We start from the raw sequence: 7,747 nt of genomic DNA on the forward strand, positions 1-7,747 counted from the left end.
TGTACAGGAGAAAAAGCATCCCTAGTAGCTTAAATATGGTCAAGAACTCATGGCAGCAAAGCTCATAGGCCCTACAGGTGAATCTAAGTGCCGGCTACAACTTGACACAAGCTGTAGTCATCTGAAAGGAAGAATCCTCAATTACGAAAAGTGCCTTCAAAAGATCAGGCTGTAAGCAGACAGTCCTGTATGGCATTGTGGATGGGACCATCCCTGGGTCCTGGGTTTCACAAAATAGCAGTTGAGCAAGCAATGAAAAGCAAGCTATTACGAAGCACTCATTTATGGCCTTTTACAAGGGCTCCTGCCTCCATGTTTCTGCCCTCCCAGACTCAGATCCTGGTTTCCTCTCCTTCAATGGATTGTGATTATGTAAGCCAGGGACTGAGGACAAGTGGATGAATGGAGCTCAGAACTTCTATGATGGTTAACATATTCTGTATGACATTATGTATGACATTATCATGACAGGTATATATAAATTTGATGAATTTGATAGAATATATAGTAGTTGTTCTTAATAGAGGTATGTAGAGTAATAATGATATGTTAATTCAGATTAACTGATTGAAACAAATGATCCATTCTGGTAGATCAGTGATAGCATTTGAAACTATGTGAATATGGGCACAGAAAAAAATTGAGAAATCTTTGTACCTTCTGTTCAACTTTGCTGTAACTGATAAGAGCCTCAACATTTTTCTCCTCTTAAATTAATTACTTAGGGTAGGGGCAAATGAGAAGTTTACAAATACTCTATATAAAACTTTTAAAAATTATTTTGCTTCAGAAAACACAACCATGTAGGAAACAACAGTATGTTCTTTTATTTTACTTTTCATTTTGTTACCTGTGGGTGTTTTGTCTGCTTGTGTCTCTGTGAATCACATATTACAATTCTCATGGAGGCCAGAAAAGAGTAATGGTTCCCCTGGGGAGGGAGTTAAAGGCAGTTCAGAGTTGTGAGGGAGCTGGGAACTAAACTCAGGTCCACTGGAAGAGCAGCAAGTGATCTTAACTACTGAGCCATTTCAAGTATCAATATGTTCTTTAAAAAAAAAAAAAAAACTCCAAAATATTTTAAAATAGATCTACATTAGCTACTAAGAGAATAAATCTGCTGCTTTTGTTATACTTTTCACTTCTGACAAACAGTAATCCCAAGGATAGAGAAAACATGTTTTCTAAATAACATTCCTGTTTTGCAGGTCTCTATTTCCAGGACACCTTCAAATCAGTGGTGTATACAACCTATCAAAACCAGTTTAAGACAATGAAACTTTAAATCTAAAAACAATATTGACTTTAGATGCGTCTTCACTCCATAGTCCCTGAATCTCTGAAACTGACAATCTCCCTATCTCAGCCTCTTAGATAATGGAACTAAGGCTGTATGTTACCACACCTGGGACCTTAAGTTATAAATTTACTAGCTTTCAGCTATGGAAAGTTCAGTTGCCTATAATTATGTTACACAACTCAGATATTATGCCAATAATTAAGAAATAATAACAGCAACTGAAGATCATATGAAAAACAATTGTTTCTTAATCAGACCTACAAAACTAAGAGGCATGGAGATCACAGGTGTGGTGAATGTTAAAAGCAATAAAAAAACTGTTAAAAAAAAAGATTCAAAAGTTGCAAAGTTCTTAACATAAAATTTAAGAAGACTAAGTTAGACAGGCAAGTGTACCTGCAGCCAAGTCTAACAACTTGAGTTCAATCCCTGGAACCCATGGCAGAAGGAAGGAAGTCACTCCCTTACATTGTCTTCTGATCTCTAGACATGAACCATGGCATGTATGAATACATGCATGCACCATGCAAAGGAAGGAGGGATGTGAAACAATTTCAAAACATTTTACCAGGCATGCAGTGCATGCATATATTCCCTCCACTGCAGGACTAAAGGTCAAGGCCAGCCTCACCTACGAAGAACTTGCCTCAAAACAATATAAGGTACATCTTAAGTTCCTTTTCTTTCAAATCATTGTTTTCTTTGACTGGGACCCTGCTGAACTAAGGCTTTGCCAGCTACAGCATTAAAAACCCTTGCCTATACATGCTGTCAAAAATAACTCAAGTCTTTACACTTCCCACCTACTACACTACGCACTCAAGTTCAACTTGCTATTAAACACTCTAGCCCAATGTCACTCTTTCTCCAAGTCAACTTAAACAAACTGTTTTGATGGTACTATTCATACCAGAGTAACAATTATTCATCTACCTGGCCATTGCTACCTACACTCTAAGTTCTTAACTACATAGTTAAGTCTAGAACTCAGTATCTGATAGTGGGTCTTTTAAAAAAGACTTTAAATTAGTAAGGGGGAAAGGTTTCAGATATGTGTCCAAATGTCACCAAACAAAACAAAACATATATATGTGTGTGTATGTATATATGTACATATACATATATATTTGGGCCAGAGGTCAAGAAGGAAAATATGGTTCATGCTATAGATTTTTAATCCCCGTATGTTTATAGTGGTAGCTTTGGCAATTAAAAACTAATTTAATCATCAAATAGTTTGTAGCTGGACTGACTAAGGAATTCAAAACTGTCTGCATGTCACTAAAACCAATGTGTATTTTGTAGTTCATAGCTAATTTCTTAGCTACATTCAAAATTGTTTCCTGGGGCTGGGTGGTGGTGGTGCATGCCTTTAATCCCACCACTTGGGAGGCAGAGGCAGGCGGATTTCTGAGTTCCAGGCCAGCCTGGTCTACAAAGTGAGTTCCAGGACAGCAAGGGCTATACAGAGAAACCCTGTCTTGAAAAAAAAAACCAACCAAACAAAAATTGTTTCCTGGGGTCTGTAGAGATTGTTCAGTAGTTGGGGCATTTGGAGCTCTTGCAGAGGACCTGGTTTCAGTTTCCAGATCTGACACGATGGCTCACAATCATTTGTCACTCCATTTCCAGAAGAGCTGACATCATCTTCTGGCCTCTGTAGACTCTGTGTACCCTGTAATACACATCCATACTAAGAATGGACACTTGCCTCTTTCTATTCATACTTCAGGTACCAGCCTTTTCCTCTCTCTGAGGTCCCAAATTGAGTCATTGCTAAGTCCTACCAATTTTTCCTCTCAGGTATTCATGAAAGATACTTGAACTCTGTTCTTGCTACCCTAAAGTTTCATAATTTCTTGCCCAAATTACTTTATCTCCTGGTATTTGGAAAAGAATGCAGCATCATAGATGTGCATCGTTTTAGCACTGAGCTACATGCTCCAGCCACTAAATTACTCTATCTTGAAAGCCATTCTCAGTAGTTCTTTGAACTAACAATATGACTACTCCACAAACTTTAAAAGCTTTAACAGCCATCTGACATACCAAAACGTTCATTTTATTGTGTTATTGAAACAAGACAATCAAACACAAATGCCTTTCATGGCTGGTCACACATAAGGCCTCAGATAAACTATCCCAAGAGCTCTACAAAAGCATGTTATTTCCATACACAACCTAAAGGAAACCTCAGTGTCTAGATCCAATTTTGAAAAATAAATGTTCAGAAAGGTGAGAAGCTTATCTAAATTAGTGGGCTAGGAAGGGGCAAGTCTAAGAGGCAACAAAGGATAAAAGACTCTAAGTCATTCTGTGTGACTTGCATACCTTACTCAACAGTATTTTAGTAAAACAGAATTTTAGTAAAGAGGTAAAGACTTAGGAATATGAATGAATGTAAGAGCTGCAAAGAAAAGAGTTGCCAGTCTTCTAGATGAAGACAAGTCTTTGCCTCCTGTAATTCAATATAAAAGTCATGTGTAGACTACCAACCCAGCTCTGAATATTTCACCTATAGTAATAATATTGTTACATAATTTTTCCACTGTGAAAAATCTGCTATGTACTTCATATGTATTTCATTTATTCTGAAAGCAATGATAAGGTTTTACAAGTTCCAAACAGATATTTGAAACAGGAACTCATCTATTTTCCTCTGCAAAAGTAGGGAACATAAATAAAGCTAAAACGTATTTGAAATGTGTATATATATATATATGTATATATATATATGTATATGTATATATATGTATATGTATATACATGTATATATATATACACACTAATTGGCATAATGCAGTACAAACCTTATATACACCAAAAGTGGATGTTAAGTAAAAACAACACGGTACCCCTCAATTCTTACTTTCCTCTCTTAGAATCAACTTACCAACACTTAAATCAAGTCAGGCTATAAAAGGGTAACATTTCAGAAGCACTTACCACATTCCAGGCACTGACAGGTACTTTAATTGCATTTAATTTGTTCAAGCACTACTACCAAAGAATTGTCACCGCCTCCTTTATAGTTATAAGACTACTAAAGTCTGGGTTAAATGACTTTCTCAAAGTCAGAGCAGACCTTGTTGGGTAGAATGTTTGGCAATTCAAATACACTCTTTGAGCTCCTACCCATAAAACAACATTTCTCTTAGGAACGATGGGATAATAATTTGAAATATTCTGCCACTCCTATCATGAGGGGTGGGGATGTAATTCTCCCAGTTATAAGCCTTTTACTACTTCTCTTTCCACCCCAATAAAGAGTGGCTTTGAGGGGCTGGTGAGATGGCTCAGCAGGAAAGAATACTGACTGCTCTTCCAAAGGTCCTGAGTTTAAATCCCAGCAACCACATAGTGGCTCACATCCATCCGTAATGAGATCTGACGGCCTCTTCTGATGTGTCTAAAGACAGCTACAGTGTACTTACATATAACAATAAATAAACCTAAAAAAAAAAAAAAAAAAAAAAAAAAGAGTGGCTTTGAACTGTAGAAGAAAATAAGAAAAGTCTCCTAATGGGGCAAACTAAGCCCAGAATTATTCAGATATATATACGAGTGTCAGACACCTGGGGAAAATGGGCAGACAGCTTTAGGCACTGTATGCAGTCACGGAAATAGAAGTGGCTTTTATTTCTATAGGCAGTGTCAATTTCTTGGAGAGCAAAAATTCCATCACCCTTTTCCTTTCAGTCAACACAAATATACAAACTTAAGACAGAGAATTAGCGGGAGAGACAGCAGCAAAAGATAAAAAGGGAAGATGTATTTGTGGCGCCCGCCTTTAATCCCAGCACTTGGGAGGCAGAGGCAGGTGGATTTCTGAGTTCCAGGCCAGCCTGGTCTACAGAGTGAGTTCCAGGACAGCCAGGGCTACACAGAGAAACCCTGTCTTGAAAAACCAAAACAAAAAAAACAAACCAAATTTTCGATATTCAAGAATTGACTCTTAATCACGGGGCTGGCTTGTCATGTCCTGGTAAATATGAGCTGTTAGGGGCAAGAATGTGTTTGGAGACGGACACTCCTGGTCCGGGGGGCTTAAATCGCCCTAAAATGAGCTAACAGGGACGACAGCTTTCAGAACCCATGCTTCAGGGGACGAAGTCGAGGGGTGCAGTTCTTTGCTTCAGGAAGACAGGAAAAGGCATAAAGATGCGGGCACAGATTCGTGGATGCAGATGAGGAGGGAGTTAGACGCGAGCAAAGGGGAACCTGGGAGCAAAGCAGCAGACTCCGGAAGGGGCAGGACCGCCTGAGGGAGAGCGGGGACAGGGCCGGAGGGCGTGGGCCGGAGCTCGGAGGACTGAAGCAGCGAGAGCTAGCCGGCCCACGACCGGCCGACGGCCGGAACACCTACCCGGACACGCGGGGCGGCGGGCGGGCCCTCGGCGGCCCCGAGGGCCGAGGCTGAGGCGGCGGCGAGCTCCTGCAGCGGGCACCCCCCGGCCAAGCCTCATCCTCCTCCCGGCCTCCCTCCTTGTTCTCACCGGCTGCTAAACTTCTTCCCCACGGTAAACACACCCGCCGCCAAAGAGTGCGCCTAGCCCGAGGCCGCTCCAGGTGGTGAGGCTCGGGAGTCCAGTTTCCGCCCCGCCAGTCACCAGGGCGCGTGCGCCAGGAGCTTTTCCTGCTCCGAGACCCGGAACTTCCGGCGACGGGTTTGCGTGCTGGACTGCAACATCCTGCTACCCGTAGACCTCGCAACTACCGACAGAAAGTTTCCCAGGAGCAAAAAGCCCAGGGTTGCCTTCTGACTTAGAAAATCCCGTTACAGTGAGAAAACAGCAGGGGCCCTGTGCCCGTTAAGCATGCTCACCTCCCACTCTGAGCCCCAAACCCAAATAAAGCTGAAACCCAAGTCTGTGTGCATAAATAGTTCCATGTAAGACATTTTAGGTTGGAGGGAATGAAGGGGACTTTTCATACAAGAGAGGAATCTGCAGAGTTCCTTTGTACAAGACCAGCCAACAACTGGAGACTGAACCATAGTAAACTAAACCTTAGCAAATATGGTACTATAGAGGTTACTGATTCCTCCCTTTAGCCATTTGGAGTTTATAGAAAGGATTGACACCAGAACTTTTTTATTGGCATCCTTGCATTAGCTACTTGTTCTGTTCCTACAACAAAATACCCGAGGAAAGCCATGTATGAAAAGAAGGATTTATTTGGATTGCTAAGAAAATACAGTCCGTCATGGCAATGAAGACATGGTACAGGAACTTAAGGCAGCAGGTCACATTGCATCCAGTGTGCAGAAGCAGCATGATGAATCCTGACTGTCAGATCACCTTCTTTGTACTCAGTCTGAGACTTACCAAGGTAACAAATATAACTTCCACAAATCCAGCCCCTAATAACAGAAATCTTATGCAATGCAAACAGAATCAGTAGCTAAAGGAATTTATTTCGGAATGAGGAAATGGACACACAGCAGACAGAGAAAAAGACCCTCTGCAAAGCAGAGGAGTGGGTGACTTGAATAGATAAAAATGAAGTCTTTTCTTGAGGGTTGGGGTTATTAAAGCCACTGAAATGTTTTCCTCCCTTACTTTAGAGGTTGCTCAGTTTGAAGAAAGATAGGATGGTTGATGTTTCTCAAGTTGTGTAACATGCCATGACTGTTTCACCACCCTTTTCCTTTCAGTCAACACAAATATACATACTTAAGACAGAGAAATAGCGGGAAAGACAGCAGCAAAAGATAAAAAGGGAAGACAAAATTTCGATATTCAAGGATTAAACCTTAAGCTAAGTTGGCTACATCCCATCCCCATTCCCATGTTACTTGCAGTTTGATACTGTTGTAGCTCTGCTTCAGGTGCTTCTTCCCATGGTGTCTTCAAGAACACTCTCTATGTGGCTCTTTTGAGATCTGAATCTCCCTCCTGCTCTCTCTCCTTCCCCAGACTGACAGAAGTTTCTGCCCTATTCTCTCTCCTGCCCAGCCATTGGATGATCAGCATTTATGGATAAGACAGAGGATAAATGATGAGAATTGTTTACACAAACTTAAGACAGGAGATTCTAGACAAACTTTACAATCCTGTGTCCAGATTCAAACAATATATGAGGGCAGAGAAATCAACATTTTAATATGAACACAGTGCACATAAACATTCTGCCTACATAGCCATCTGTAGTCAAGTGACTTGGATTCTGATGCTCTTGTATTATTCCATGACTTATTGACATAGTTTGAACTTCAATTGGTAAAATGAAGTCATGCGCAGAACTACATCATATTGAAATAAACATGTATAAACAAGAGGACAGAAAGATAATCTAGCATTAAAGCAAATATTTGGCTTAGAGTTTTAAAGTCATATTTAGAATTAAATGTAGAAAAATAGTACCTTAAACCTAACCAAAAGAGTGGCTAGGCAGGTCAAAGGCGTTAGTATGAGAGCTCTAGCTATTGTTTTTACTAAATGGACA

General features: G+C 40.5%; 1 protein-coding gene across 15 annotated transcripts in view; it reads right to left on the reverse strand.

The window, feature by feature from the left end:
* The window catches only part of Spopl (speckle type BTB/POZ protein like), a 76,234-nt gene extending 70,303 nt beyond the window's left edge, over nucleotides 1-5,931 (reverse strand). For 9 of the 15 annotated variants that reach the window (XM_031369201.1, XM_031369215.1, XM_031369213.1 and 6 more), the window contains exon 1: nucleotides 5,667-5,931. The gene's annotated coding sequence lies outside the window, so the exon portion shown is untranslated. Of the gene's footprint in view, nucleotides 1-2,799; nucleotides 4,666-5,666 lie in introns of those variants that run through there. The other 6 variants (XM_031369205.1, XM_031369202.1, XM_031369206.1 and 3 more) reach the window with 5 other exon arrangements.
* Between the last annotated feature and the right edge of the window lie 1,816 nt (nucleotides 5,932-7,747).

This window comes from Mastomys coucha, unplaced genomic scaffold (assembly GCF_008632895.1).
Source record: "Mastomys coucha isolate ucsf_1 unplaced genomic scaffold, UCSF_Mcou_1 pScaffold15, whole genome shotgun sequence".
Taxonomy (NCBI): domain Eukaryota; kingdom Metazoa; phylum Chordata; class Mammalia; order Rodentia; family Muridae; genus Mastomys; species Mastomys coucha.